Genomic DNA, 16,529 nt, shown 5'->3' with positions numbered 1-16,529 from the left:
AATATCTCTTTATAATGTTTTGTGTACTTGTATTAGTCTGTTTTCACACTGCTGATAAAAACATACCTGAGCCTGGATACTTTATAAAATAAAGAGGTTTAATGGACTCATATTTCCACAAGGCTGGGGAGGCCTCACGATCATGGTGGAAGATGAAGGAAAAGCAAAGGGATGTCTTACATGGGAGAAGACAAGAGAGTGTGAGGGGAAACTCCCCTTCATAGACCCATCAGATCTTGTGAGACTTATTTACTATCATGAGAACAGCACAAGAAAGACCCACCCTCATGATTCAATTACCTCCCACGGGGTCCCACCCATGACACGTGGGAATTACGAGAGCTACAATTAGAGATTTGGGTGGAGACACAGCCAAACCATATCAGTACTGTTGTGATTGTTTCCTTAGTATGCATTTTGAGAAGTGGAATTCCTAAGTCAAAGGATGCTGTGCAGGTTTTAGCTGGTAAGTTTCTTGTTAAAAATAAATGATGCTTCTACTAACATATTGAAAACTATTGTAATAATTACCACCCTCCATTTACTTTTCTTTCAAAGATAAGCATTATCCCTTGAACCTCAGGATTATCAGTCCCATCAGTCCCATCTCTACTGGGTGCCACCATATAAAACCAAACATGATATACAGGTTCACTGAGATGGATAATTTGTCTCTCTTCTCACTGTCTGCCAGAAGGAATACGGTGGAATGTGCTAGGTGATTCAAATGTACATCCAAGAAATGTGGCAAATATGTTTGGGGTACCTGAAAAGGTCAATCTCCATCCTTAGGTGTCTGCATAAGCTTTGCTGAACAGTGGGGCTGGGCATTTTATTTTTATAGCAGGTAGATCAGGGATATCTGACTCTACCTAAAGCAGCCAGATAGAAATCACAAAAGTTTGACTTAAGAGGCTAAAAGACTGTATTCCATGAAGGTGACTTCTTCTAGAAGACTGAGCTGCAGCAGCTTTTTTGGGCCCTGAGGACTGGTGATGAAGCAGAGAGAGCTAGGGACAATCTGCAAATGAAGCCAGAGGAGGGAGTAAAGGCACAGAGGGAAGCAGAGAGACCATTGGGCTGGGATAGAGAAGGGAAAGAAAAATAGACAGAGCAAGTGTTTAGTTACCAAAGATTTGACTTCCTATGTATATTCTTCAAGTTTCATGAAATACTCCTCTCATCTTGCAGTAAGTTCCCTTTTACTCAAGCTGACTGAAATGTGAGCAAGTTATCCTGACTCAAACAATGGGACTGATGTTGATCAATCTTCCCACTGTGGTAATCTCAGGCATATGTTCTTTGTTATATGGCTAGGTGCTGGTCAGTATATATTTTTTAAAACAAGAGAGTATAACTGCTGATTGTACCTTAATTTGAAAATGTTATTTTTTTCCCTGTAGATAGGTCATATTGGTCAGACCACATGCTGACATGTGAATTTGTTCCCACCAAATGAGTCAGTTGAGATTTTAAAAAGCAAAAACAAAAAACCCAAACACCTCCCAATTGTTCTGGAGGATAAAAAAATGAGCTAGTTGGTCTTACTGGCTTGTACTAACAAAATATAACCCAAAAAACCTGGCTTCAGTATATTTAAAACAATAACATTAGCTCTTTCTGCTATCCCAGTGGAAACAGAGTTGTAATAAACTGCATATTGTCCGGTTTGGTGTGATTTTAACCTGGTAGTGGGATGAAAAATATTTGCTACATGGTTTAAAGTTGAAATGGCAAGAACAAAGTTCTTTCTTATTCACATTTTCTGAAGAAGCTCTCTGTGCATAGAAGAGTGTGAGCCTGGGATGGGACAAGTGAGACATACTTTGAGGGATGTCAGCTCCTGCTCATTGCTACCTAGATAATGTATATACTAGAACTAAGACAAGACTCTGGGGAGGCTGGAGTGGCTTTGGCTTTTGCTTTTATTTTGGAATAGCAAAATATAGATGAGGAGAAGATGATGCAATTTTTGTAGGAGAAAAGAGTGAAGGGACAGGGTGAGGAAACAGCAGAAGCTATTGCTTCTCTTTCCCCATCTTCTTCCAAAATTGAAATACTGCAGTATCTTAGGCACAGTTTTCTGTGAAAATGCACAGAGATGGTGTCTTAGTCTGTTTTGGGCTGCTATAAAAGGACACCCAGAGGCTGGGTATTTTATAAAGAACAGAAATTTATTTCTTATAGTTCTGAAAGCTGAACATCCAGGATTGAGGGACCGGCATCCTGTGAGGGCCTTCTTGCTGTGTTATCCCATGGCAGGAGCAGAAGGGCAAGAGAATGTGGACACATTGGAGAAAGCAAGCAAAAGAGGGCCAAATTCGCTTTTCTAATAAACGCACCCTCACAATAATGAACCTACTCGCATGATAGCAGCATTAATCCATTCATGAGGGCAGACCTCTTATGACCTAATCACCTCTTAAAGGTCCCACCTCTCAGCTTTGTTGCATTGGGGATTAAGTTTCCAACACATGCACTTTGGGGGACACATTTAAACCACAGCAGATGGAGATGTGCGTGTGGGAGGATCATGAAACAGCATCTGCGAGGAAATAAATGAAGCAGGGTTGGGAAAGACAGAAGTGAAGCTGCAATACAGCTACAATGGAGGTCTCAGCTGATCCCATGGTTTCTGGAGCTGAGCTGGCCCTTCAGAGTTAGATCAAATTAAGGCAAGCGGAGTGGGCCTTATACTCTGCATTATCTACCAGTCATTGGATATGGGCTGCTCCTGTGTCTTCAGCAGGGGGCATAACCTTAGGCAAAGCGGCTTCCTTCTGCTGAGAACTTTTCCTGTGGAGGTTCAATTGTGAGCTGTTGGCAGTCAACACTTCTGAGAGCTAGAAGCAAATGCCCCATCCAGGGGGATCTCAGCAGTGCCCCACAGTAACCACTGGAGTACACACATTCCGCCACTTGGGACCACTTGCTTCATATGGTAAGTTTATCCCGACTGCGATAAGCTCCTCCAGGGTTCCTGGATAACTCTGCCAAAGACACGTTATTAGGTAAACTATAGCCCTTGCTACTGCACCTGGTCCTGAGGCTTCAACTTACACACATCGTCTCTCCTATGACTCATTCTTGATTCCCTTCACCCTTGGCTAGCACCTGTTTTGGTCGAGGTGGCTTGTCTGGTGTGAGCAGACTTTATTCCTGAGAGGTCTGAGCCCCTGGCCACAATGACCTGTTTAGGCTGTGACTGCTGCATTTGCCCATTTATCGCTAAAATTAGGCTTGGAAGTATAAAGAGATGCTTCATTGTATCACTTGGGTGCCCAATATATTCCTTCCCACCCTATTGTATCACTTCAGTTCCACCTCTGATTATCTGGGTCACTTTACCCAGATGATTTACAGCAACAAGGATGATGACCTTTTCCTTGTCTGCTGGTGTCTTGGCATGAGGCTTTTGAAGTAACTGGGTGGCAGCTACAGGTTAAGGTTTACTGAGACTCTTACTTTGTTCCCTGGTGGAATCATTGCTCTCTGGGGATCAGGATCTCTAGACCACAGAGCCAAGTGTTTCAGGGATGGGCAATTTCAAATCTCCATGCTGGAGTTGTGATAAATAGGGCTGCTCCTACTTCCACCCCTTGGTTCCTCATGGACCTGGGTTATAGAATACATCAGGGGACACAGCTCAGTAACGTTTATTGATTTAGGATGTGTACAGCATTCTGGAGAAGAGTGTTGCATATTTGCAGAGTGTCACTTCTAAGCTAGTGCCTCAGCTGCACCTTCAAAAAGCTGTTTAATTTTTATCAGGCACAAATTTTCTAAGTGGGACTGTATGTGATAGAACTAGTGGATCCCGTGGTTATGTGCTCACTACTATACTTCTGTTGCATATATACTTCCTTTGTTGCATAGTAAGACCCTTGTCCAAGACAATGTTAAACAATATCCCGTATCAATTGGTCCAACACTCAGTAAGGCCTGTGATCATGGTGATGGCTGAGACTTGGCAGGCAGGAGAGCAAACTTGTACTTGAAATACATGTTTGCTCTCAGTCAATATGAACGACTGGTCCTTCCTGGGTGGAAATGGTCCAGTGAAGTCAACTTGTCACCAAGTGGCTGATGTCCTTGAGGGATCATGCCAAACTGGGGTCTCAGTGTTGGCTTTGTTCCTGTAAAGTTGGTTGCAGCAATAGCAGCACTATTGGGCCCAAATATAGCCTCCATGTCTGCTCCCATGGCCTCTGTCCATGAGCCCATTGTGCCAACACTTGGCATAGCTGGTGACAGAGGCTGGCTGTTGTCAATGGGTCAAATAATTCTGTCTCATTGGTTGTTTAGTGAGTCTTCTATGATGAATGCTCTGTCATGAACATTAACATGGGAAACAAAGTCCCTCCCATGTGGTTTCTGCTCCTCTATGTCTATCTGCAGCCTATTCTCCAGACCCCCTTGTCTCTGACCTTCTAAACTTTCTTTTGACAGATCCAACCAACCAGTCACATGGTTTATCACTGTCCATGAAACCACGTATCATCTCGACTTGAGTTACTCTCTTACCACATTGTGGATGACTAAGTGTGCTACCTAAAGCTCTGCCCGCTGGGAGATCCCTCCCCGCTGCTGCTTTCAGTGTCATTTGTGAGAGGGGCTGTGACGCAGAAGCCATCCGTTTTCAGCTTGTACTCATACACCAAGACACCCATCCATTGGTGAGCTCTGCTCAGCCTTTTACAAATTTCCTTTAGCTGCTCATAAGCGATCCCCTCCCCCATGCAGCTCAGGGAGAGTGCATGTGTGGTACTGTTAGATGTCATGTGGAGTTGGGCCACCTCTTCATGCAGCTTCATTGAGTGCTCTGATCCTTATGTACCACTTCCGTCTTATGATGCATTGCTGCTGGGCGTGCCACTGAGCTTCTTAGTGAGGCTTGCTCCCTTTTTTAACCAGCCTGTCCTTGCTGCTCAGGTGAACAGGCTTTTTGGCTGCATGCGGAAGATTCATTCTGGCATGCTCACCTCTACAAGCCTTTTCTCCCCTTCACTGTTTGCTGCAGCAGCTCTAGCATTTCTCCTACATTTATTGCAAATACGTTTTCCAAGAGGTTGAGAGCTTCCTCTCAGCATACAGCATCATCTTCTGGGATCCTTGCAAGAGTGTTGAATTTTGAATTACAAGATGATGTTCCCATATGAATGAGCCCTCCCCTGCTTATCTGAGTTGATCTTGTCTTCCTTGACGCATCACCTTGGGATCTAGCCCCATGGATGCCCCCCAAACCCCAGCTCTAGCTAGCACTGGTTGGTTAGGTCCTGTGGCTTTTTTTTTAAGCATAGAGACCCTGTCCTGGCTTAACAAGCTCAGCACTTCCCATGCTGGCTCATGTGACTTGATCCTGCGTATCGGTGTGATGTCCAGGAGGACAGATGGTTTAGATCCTGAGAGGCTCAAGTGTTGTCTTTAAGTTAAAAGACCCTGTAATGTCTTCAAACAAGAGGTCAATGTCAGTCTTAGTAGAAGGCAGTAGGCTACTTCTGCAATCCCAGAGCACCCAAAAGGCTCTGGATTTCTAAAGTTCTTGAGCACATCAAGCCAAATCTTCACATTGCAAGTCTTAGGGTCCCCCACACACTCTCAATTTTTTGTAAATAGAATCATATGGTTTTTGGCAATTCTGTATCCTCCTTTTTCTACTCAAAAATATTTCCAGGATATCTTTCTACGTCAACATACATACATTTATGTTAGGTTAAACTATATGAAAAGACTGATATTCAAATGTTTTGAACCTGCAAAAATGGCACTAGAGTTTAACCTAATGGAGCTTGTTCTTCCTGGAATTCCCATTTTGGTAAATGGCTGTTCCATCTTTCCAGTTGCTTAGGCCAAAAACCTTGGAGTCATTTTTTTCTTCCTTATTTTTTTTCTCAGACCTCTAATGCAATGTGTCAGCAAATTCCATCTACTCTACCTTCAAAATGTATCCAGATCTTACTCAAACTGTATCACCTTCATGGCTACCACTCTGAATCATCATTTCTCACCTGGGTTATTCTAATAGCCTCCTAACTGGTAACCTTTCTACCGCCTTTACCTTCCTTCTAGCCATACCTAAAAAATTTTTTAAAAAAATATTTTGTAGAGATGGGGTCTCTCCAGGATGACCAGGCTGCTCTCACACTCCTAGCCTCAAGTGATTCTCCAACCTTGGCCTCCTAAAGTGCTGGTATTGTAGGCGTGAGGCACTATGCCCAGCCCCTTCTACATAAATCAGATCATGGCTCTTGTCTGCTCAGAATTGCCCAAAGATCTCCCATGTCACTTAGAATAAAAGCTAAAGTCTATGACAAGCCCTGTGTAACTTGGCATCTCTGATCTTACTGATCCTCTAGTTTACTTCTCTGCTGCTCACCTTCTTCTCTTACTCAACCAGTCTCCTTTCTTTTCCTTGGGCACATCCAGCTTGCTCCTGCCTCAGCGCTCTTGCATCTGCTGTTCCATAAGTCAAGAAGGCAGCTTACCCTAATATCCATGTGGCTCTCCCTCTTCTCCTTCACATTTTTACTCAAACGTCACCTTCCCTCATCTCCCTATTTTAAATGGCATCCTTCTTTGGCCTCCCTAGTCCTCTTGCCTGCTTCATTTGTATCCATAGTGCTTCTTAACATCTAACATGTATTTTCCTTACTTTTTTTGTTTACTGTCTGTCTCCACTAGAGTGTAAGGTCAAGGAGCACAGAATATTTTGCCAGCTTTGTTTACCTCTGAAGAAACTAAGATAGTGCCTGACATACAGAAACAATTAAAAAAAAATGTTGAATGAATGAATGAATGGATCATTTCCAATGACTTTATCATCTGTATAGATCTTTATTTACCCAGTTCAATCACTGGTGGACATTTGTTTTGATTTGTTTCCATTGTGAACAAAGCATCCTCAAATATCCTTGTGAAAACATTTTTGGGGACAATCTTCTAATCCTAATGGAACTCCACATTTCCCAAAAGAGAAAATGGAGTTTAATAACTGTAACAACACTAATAAACAGAATTTCATTGTTTTGACTTTATCTTAGGCCTACAAAGCTTGCAAAATACACTTGAGAAATTAGATGTCAACTGAAGAACCGCAAATACATTTCCTTCTCAAAACTCAAACCTCAAAAGGTAAGGTTTGTGTGAAGGCATGCCGAAGTACATGAAGGAAGTTAAGAGAGGAGTTCTTATCTTTCTCCTGTGTACAATCCATCCTCCCTCTTTGTTATTTACTGCCTTGGCAACAGCTGAGAATATCTAATTTCCCTTTGACTCCTCTTTAATCCCCATCACCACACTCCATCATAAGGTGTCATCTTTGTGTGTGAATGCTGGTGCTTATCTCTTACATTTTTTTCCTTTCTATATTTCCCTTCCCAATCCCTGACTGCCCTATTTAGCTCTCATCTTAGCTGAATCCCTGCAAAGCTGAAAGCTAAAAGAAAATCTCAAAGAATCATTTCCCCAAACTATTTCCCCAAATTCTGTACCCAGAGGGATTCTAATCGGGATCCCTCCTTGCAGAATGAACCCAGGTCTCCCGGGGTCTGGAGCACATTGGGGGCAGTCATTGAAAAATGCTTAAATTAAATTAGGACTGGGTGCAGTGACTCATGCTTGTAATCCCAGCTACTCAGAGGGCTCAAGCCCAGGAGGTCAAGGTTGCAGTAAGCTATGATCACACCACTGCACTCCGGTCTGGGCAAGATAATGAGATCCTATCTCTGAAAAATAAAAATGTTGCCTCAACTGCGTAAGTGATTTTGTTTAGGAAAACATGTGAGACATTTGTGGGGGACCTCAGGAAATATTTGGATGGAATTTAGAGGTGCCCAAGGTCTTATACTAGCAGTTAGGGGTAATAAGTTATTACATTTTGGATTATTGCTGTAACTGTAACAGCAACTGTATATCCCTGGTGAGGTCTGCATTAGATAGAGACAACTGCAGTGACATTTTACACATCTTAAGCTAGCAACCAGCACTGAAGTGTTTTTTATTTGTCAATCCCTGCATGTCAGAAGCAATTGGAAACTCCCTCACCCACAGTTTCAAGATGTTTGTAAATTCCTTTTTCTTTATTTTAGATACTTTATAGTCTAAGAATAATTTTTATCTCTGGTTCATCCTCTAGCCAAGTGTCTAATGCCTTTGTGAATTTATAATTCAGAATATTAATCCCCCCCAAGTTAGCCTTGTATAAACAAATGATTATAGAAATGATAAAACAAATGTCAAAGTAAAATATTAAAGGGTACAGAATTTCACAAATGAAAAGACATACAAGTATTGCAATCTGGGTGGGGCAGGGAATTGGAGAGGAGTGTGGGTATGCAGAAAAACGTTATGAAAGCATTTCAGTAAGTGATTGGGTAAGAAGATAGAGTCTAAGTTAAATCAGGGCTCAACTTGTTGGCTTGTGGCTTGGGCAGTATCATCTAGTCAGCAGTGGCCAGTCCAATGTCAAAATCTCCAAGTGGACATGTCTCAGCTTCTGTGGCCAGCTAGAGGTGCTAATGCTGGTCTTCACTGGGCAAGTGTGTAAATCCAGAACAAAAATTCTAACGTAATATTGCTATTGTTATGTAAGGTATGTATTTGTAGGGATTGTATGAATGTAGTAAGTTTTGTCATTACTATACCACTTTAAGTATGCTTTATCTGATTTTAAGATATGTGAGATTAAAGTAATTGACTTTGTTAATGGAACAGAACAGAGGCTTCAGAAATAACACCACACATCTACCACCATCTAATCTTTGACAAACCTGACACACACAAGCAATGGGGAAAAGACTCCCTATTCAATAAATGGTGTTGGGAAAACTGGTTAGCCATATGCAGAAAACTGAAACTGGACCCCTTCCTTACACCTCATAGAAAAATCAACTCAAGATGGATCAAAGACTTAAACATAAGATCTAGGACCATAAAAACCCTAGAAGAAAACCTGGGCAATACCATTCAGGACATAGGTGTGGGCAAAGACTTCATGTCTAAAACACCGAAAACAATGGCAACAAAAGCCAAAATTGACAAATGGGATCTAATTAAACTAAAGAACTTCTGCACAGCAAAAGAAACTGTCATCAGAGTGAACAGGCAACCTACAGAATGGGAGAAATTTTTTGCAATCCTTCCATCTGACAAAGGGCTAATATCTAGACTCTACAAAGAACTTAAACAAATTTACAAGAAAAAAACAAACAACCCCATCAAAAAATGGACAAAGGATATGAACAGATACTTCTCAACAGAAGACATTTATGCAGCCAACAGACATATGAAAAATGCTCATCATCACCGGTCATTAGAGAAATGCAAATCAAAACCACAGTGAGATACCATCTCATGCCAGTTAGAATGATGATCATTAAAAAGTCAGGTGCTGGAGAGGTTGTTGAAAAATAGGAATGCTTTTACACTATTGGTGGGAGTGTAAATTAGTTCAACCATTGTGGAAGACAGTGTGGCCTTTCCTCAAGGATCTAAAACTAGAAATACCATTTGACTCAGCAGTCCCATTACCGGGCATATACCCAAAGTATTATAAATCATTCTACAATAAAGACACATGCACACGTATGTTTATTGAGGCACTATTAACAATAGCAAAGACTTGGAACCAACCAAAATGTCCATCAATGATAGACTGGATTAAGAAAATGTGGCAAGTATACACCATGGAATACTATGCATCCATAAAAAAGGATGAGTTCATGTCCTTTGCAGGGACATGGATGCAGCTGGAAACCATCATTCTCAGCAAACTATCACAAGATCAGAAAACCAAACGCCGCATGTTCTCACTCATAAGTGGGAGTTGAACAATGAGAACACATGGACACAGGGAGGGGAACATCAAACACTGGGACCTGTCAGGGGTAGGGGACTAGGGAAGGGATAACATTAGGGGGAATACCTAATGTAGGTGACGGGTTGATGGGTACAGCAAACCACCACGGCACGTGTATACCTATGTAACAAAACTGCACGTTCTGCACATGTAGCCCAGAACTTAAAGTATTAATGATAAAAAAAAAAAAGAAAACACATACACACATATACACAAGTTATTGACTTTATTATATTTTTAAGTTTTTTAGAGTTATCATATAGATTGAATGCTACAAAAGAATGTTCTTATTAAATTTATTAAATCTGCATGACAGGCATTTGAGCAATTCAGATGTGTTAAATACTTAATTGTAGTTCGAAGTGTCTAAGAAGATTTTGTTATTTAAGACAGGAAATTTTAGTTTTTAACTTATGAACTAATTTAAACATTTATCAAGGAACATGAAAATAACTTCTTATTTTTGGACAATTGCTATATTTCTAAATAAAAAAGAAAGATTCGCAAACTGAATTTAAATGTTCAGAAAAATGAAGATTCTTAATTCATAGCTTTAATAACTTGAATACTAATGTTAAACCCTGCTATAGTCAATGATTGGGCAAGCAGACAGCATCTTTCTTTCTGGACATACAAACTCTGATTTTTAAGAACTCCATTGATAATTCCCATTGTGATCTCAGAGACATAGAGTAACTTAGTCCACATAGACCGAGTTCCATATTGGGGAAACATGCCATGGGGGAGGAGTTGTGCATGTGCAGTTCCCAAACGGGTCATGCTGTTCCTAGATGCTGACTGGAATGTCTAACTCACTCCTCATTTTTCAAAGTTTCATCTTTTCATAGCTGCTTGAATTCTTCAAGGTCTTTCTTCTCCCCCACAACATTATTTAGACTCATTTATATTGCCATATGTAGTCATTTAATATTCATTCCATTCTATGAATGTACCACTGTTATTTATTCATTTTACTGTTGATGGAAATTTCAGATTGCTTTCAACTTTTTATTTATTTTAAGTAATTTCTGTTATAAATAATCTTATGCTTATCACCTGTTTGCACATGCAAGACTTTTGCTAGTATCCGTAAATATCTAGGATTGGAATTGAAGGGTGAATTAAAATAGGTGATGCCAAAGGTTGTACTGATTTCTGCTGTACATCAGCATAGGAGACATCCTGTTGCTTTAGGTCTTTATGAATACTTGATAGTGCCAAGATTTTTAATATTTGCCAGTCCTGTAGGACTAAAATTTTATACCAATGGGGGTTTAATTTGTATTTCTCTGGTTACAAATGAGCTAAGAATCTTTTAATGTTTTTAATATTTGCTTTCCTTCCTTTGTGAAATATTCATTTTAGTCCATTTTTTATTGGGTTATTTATTATTTTTAACAGACCTTGACACATAGGAAGAGATATGTATTGTATGTATTATTAATTCATAGGAGTTCATTATATATTCATGATCCTGATCCTTTGTCAGTTTGATGTGTGGCAAATATCTTCTTCCAGTTGATGGTATGTATTTTTTCTCTCTTTTAATGGTTATTTTTGATGAACATAAATTCTTTTAATGTAATTTATTTTGTCAATATTTTCCTTTATAATTTACATCCTTTGAATTGTGTTCAAGAGCGGCCTAAGTACCCTGAGGTGATAAAGATATTCTCCTATATTTTATTCTAAAGATTTTTTTTTGTAAAAACACCCTTTTATTTTGAAACACCTTCAAGCTAATAGAGATGTTGAAAAGATAAAAATAGTACAAAGGACCTCAGTATACTCTATTCCCAGATGCACATATTATTTACATTTTACTCCCATTTTCTTTTGCATTCTCTTTCTCACCTTTTGAAAATCTCTTGAAAACTTTAATGGTAAAGTAAGTAAATCATGGCCCTTTACCCAAAATACTTCCAATTTATTTTTTTATGAATAGTGATATGCTTCTAAAAGTTTTAAAAATTAACTTCTCCCATTTAAATTCTTGGTCCATCAATAATTCATTTTTGAGTAAGTTATGAGGTAGAGAGACAATATAAATTTTTATGGAGATATCCAAGAGTCCCACACTCTCTGCAAATAATCCAACATTTCCTCCGTAATGTTACTTACAACAAATATCAAGATTTCACATGTGCATGGATCTGAGTCTGGGCTCTTCAATTTGTCTCTTTGGTCTGTTTGTCTGTCCTATTAAGATAGACTACATTATCTTAATTACTACAGCATTGTAGTAAGTCTTGATATCTGACTGGGGAAATCTCTCTACGTACTTTTCTTCTTCAAGAGTGTTTTAATGACCATAAGATCTTTACTCTTTCATATAAATTTTAGAATTAGCTTGTCAATTGCCAGGAAAAGTCACTTGGGGATTTTGATTAGAAATTCATGAAATCCATTGTTAAATTAAATAAGCAAGAGGCCAGTAAACTGAGGTTGTCTTTGTACCTTGATTTCCTATGCAACAAACTGCAACCTAACTTAGCATGTACTAAACTTGACATTTTTTTCTAACAAATGGCTGGGTTTCAGCCAATCACAGGTAGCCAACTGATTACATCATGAGAAAATAAGGCAAATGCCAGCTGTAGTGATTCAGATGGTTTCTCTACTTGGCTTCCATATTCAGTCTATTTCCATAGCTCATTGCTCATGTTCCTGGGTAGAGCTCTCTGAACCTCTTCTGGTTCTGAATGCTGCCTGATTCATGAAATGTTCTTTGCTCAAATAAATTCTGCTAAACTTAATTTGTCTGAAGTTTGATTTATAATACTATAAATCAATTTTCTAGGAACTGACATCTTTGCAAAATTGATTTATGAAGTTAGTATGTTCCTCTATTTAGTTACTTTAAAAATCCCTGCAATAAATGTTTGTAGAATATTTTTGCAGAAAAATATTGCACATTTTTTCATATTTATGTCTCAGTATTATATATATTTCTTGATATTATAAATGGTATTTTTTAAAAATGTAAAATTCTAAATGTTTGTTATCAGTATATAGAATACAAATTGGTATTATAGCTAGTAAGCAGGCTAGAAGCTCTAGTGTTAATAATACATCTGTAAATTTTTTAGGTGGTCTATACATACAATTATATGATTTGCACGAGGTAACAATTTTGTTTCTTTTTTCTCGATCCCTATATCTTTCAAATGTTTCTTATTTATCTAGGATGACTAGGACTCTTAAAATAATATTGAATAGAAATAAGAATAAATGTTCTTGAATTGCTCCTGATTTCAAAAGGAATAATTTGTAGTATTTCAACATTGGGTGTTTACTGTCATTTTTTTGTGAATGTCTTTTATCAAACTAGAAAATTTTCTTCTATTCTTAGTCTATTGGATATTGAATTTCGTTGAATGCTTTTCCTGAATCTCTGTGATGATTAGTTGACCCTCTTTAATCTGTTAGATCAGTTACATGAATAGATTTCTCTGAGTTTGAACTAACCTTGCATTCCTAGAATAAACCTAACTTGATTGTGGTATAATACATATTATGTAGGATTATACTATATAGATTTCAGTTTGTCAATATTTCGTTGAGAGTTTTGCTTCTATTTTTATGGATGAGGTTTTTTTTCCTGATTTTACAAATTTTGTAAAATAAGTTGAGGTAATATTTTCTCTTTTCCTGCTTGCTGGAAGAATTTGGTAAGATTGAAAGTATCATATCTGTTCCTAAATTTAGTGAGAACTCACCTGTAGAACCATTTAGGTTTAGAGTTTCTTATGGGAAGATTTTTAATTACTGACTTAATTTTGTTAACAGTTATCAAGCCAGTCAGATTTTCTATTATTGCCTGAGTCATTTTTGGTAATTTATATTTTTCTGAGAAGTTGGCTGCTTCATGTAATTTTTCAAATTTATTTTTATAAACTTACTCATAATATTCTTTTCCTATCTTTATGATTACTGCTACATCTGTGGTTTGGTCTTCTTTTTACCTCGGTCTTAATATTGTTTATTTATAACTTCTCTGTCTTTTCTTGATCAGTTTTGCTGGAAGTTTGCCCATTTATTAGTGTTTTTAAAGATGTAACTCTTAGCATCTTGATCCTCTTTATAGTTTTTATGTTTTCTATTTTGTTAACTTCTTCTCTTGCCTTTATTCTTTCTTTTTTCCTACTATCTTTGGGTCTATTCTGTTTTTCAAAGTTAACGTCTTAAATTGAATGTTTAGTGCAGTCATCTTTAATTTTTATTTCTTAAATATGGTCAACATAATTATTATAGAAATTTATAAAATAAGTTGCCTTATCTGTACTGCTTCTTTTTTTCCCTCTATGAGTTTGGAAGTTGTGCAGTTTATTTCTAATCTTTTAGTGTATCCCTAGAGTTTTATCATGTATATTTAATCAATGTGTCTAATGTTAATAAATATTTTATTCTTTTGAATAATCTAAATATATCCATATGCTTTTCCTTCAATTACCTCTCAATCAATTTACATGCTATTATTGTCAGCAGGTAAGAACTATATTTAACTCAGTCTGGTTTTTATTTTCTCATCTCCACAAATTAGACATTGTTATCTCTAAGTTACTCCATGATTAAAAAAAAAAAAAGTCATCACCATTTTGGGTTCCAAGGTAATTATTGTAAGTCCTAATTATTGCATGACTTACACTGGCCTTCATTGTCCTAAGGAGTGCAGACTTTTAGTCTAGGCCTCATTTGGAGGATACCAAAACTATTTTAAAAATCAAATCTGTGAAACTATTGCTGTTTCTGAGAACTGTTTACCTCAGACAAATTTCCCCTTGATTGAGATGATCAAACAACGGCTACTCTCTCACCCTTTCCTGTTTTCATACCCTGACACATACTGTGTTTTCTTTCTAATGAAACAAGTCTAGGGGAATTTTCTAGTACCCCTAAAAACCTGCTTTTAAAAATAAAGTTCATGAAATATTTCCCCTCTTACTGGGATTCCACTGATTTCCACTGGTTCCCTTTCCTTTCCTTGCGCCTGAAGCCTTGGGTCTTTATTGGCGAATAAAGTATTGGGTTAGGTATGAGATATTTAATATGTGAAAACAAAAAGCCTCAGTAAATAGTGGAGACATGGGCTTTACTTGTCAGAGTGCATTCCATGTGTTTCCAGAAAAACCCTTAAAGACAACAGACTCTAATCAGGCCAGCACAGCACACACAAAAAAAGGCCAAGTGAAAGCGTAAGATAAGAGAGAATTATTACTATTCTCTCTGAAAAGGAAAACTCTATTTCTGAAACTGTAGAGTCAAAACAGTTGAATTCTTTGTCCTTACAGTCCTGCTGGGAGTGAAGAACTACCAGGTTTCTGACCTGAACAAGAGCAAGGACCTGCCTCCAAGCTGTAGGACTCTTAAACCCATGCCCTGATGCAAATGACCCTCTCAAATGACCCTCTGGTACACATGTTGGGTTCCTTGATTTTGGTCTCACTCAAAGTTTATTCTGTGTCAAATTTATAAAAAGGGAAAAGCCCGTCTGTGACCAGATGAAGAGACAATGCAAATCTTACCTGGCTCTGATGGTGCTGGATCACAGCAGGCCTGCAGGCCCTTAGGAGGCAACATGGCTTCCCTGCAGATGTCCTGTGGGTGCTGGGGTGAGAAGACAACAGGCCTTTGGAAGACGTGGCTGCAAAGTCAAGCCACAAAGTGACAATGATGACCTCTGACTGAGAAGTAGAAGACTGGAGGGAGAATGTTAAAATGTGGTCAAGATTTTGATTGCAAAATCTACACTCACAATGATCATTTAGGGTTTTTTTTTTAACCCATAAAATGGGTTTATCTGAGATAAACAGACATCTCTTTGTTCAGTATGGGGAAACTTCTTCCATAAATATGCAGTAATCGAGGATGTTTTTCCCTTTGAAGTTTACTGCTTATAGTATTTCTAGATCTCAACTTGTGAACATTACCAATTTTGCAATATTTTGCTTTATCACAGAGTGTTTTAAGTTTTACCTGTCATTTCTTGAATGGTTGTGGAGACTGTCAAATGGAAGTCTGGGGCATATCTTTTCTAAACTTGCTTAGAATCCTTCTAGAGCTTATCTTTTTCTTAAGATTGAGGGCTGTCATAGATGAATTTAAATTTCTTTCTATGTTTCCAATAGAAAATTCATGTTTAATTTCTAGATGAATATAAGGTATTCTTTTTGAAAGTGGTTTTATTTTTTAAATCATAATCACATAAAAATCTGTTTTGTGAGGATAGAAACTTTATAATTTTATATTTGTATTTATTTATTTAGACGTTGTCTCTCTCTGCCACCCAGGCTGGAGTACAATGGTGCAATCTTGGCTCACTGCAACCTCCAACTCCCGGGTTCAAACAATTCTCCTGCCTCAGCATCCCAAGTTGCTGGGATTACAGGCATGTACCACCATGCCCAGCTAATTTTTGTATTTTTAGTAGAGATGAGGTTTCGCCATGTTGGCTAGGCTGGTCTCGAACTCCTGACCTCATGTGATATGTCCACCTCAGCCTCCCAAAGTGCTGGGATTAGAGGCATGAGCCACCGTGCTGGGCCTGTAATTTTATATTTAGACATATGTTCATGTGTGTGCTTTATTTTAAATTATATTAATATTTGTCCAGTGTCCCCAGTGTGCCAGGTATTACTGTGTCTTACATATAGTAATTTATTTGATCCTCATG

Source organism: Chlorocebus sabaeus, chromosome 13 (assembly GCF_047675955.1).
Source record: "Chlorocebus sabaeus isolate Y175 chromosome 13, mChlSab1.0.hap1, whole genome shotgun sequence".
Lineage (NCBI taxonomy): Eukaryota > Metazoa > Chordata > Mammalia > Primates > Cercopithecidae > Chlorocebus > Chlorocebus sabaeus.
The sequence above is the reverse complement of the archived record's forward strand: the minus strand, read 5'-3'. Positions refer to the sequence as shown.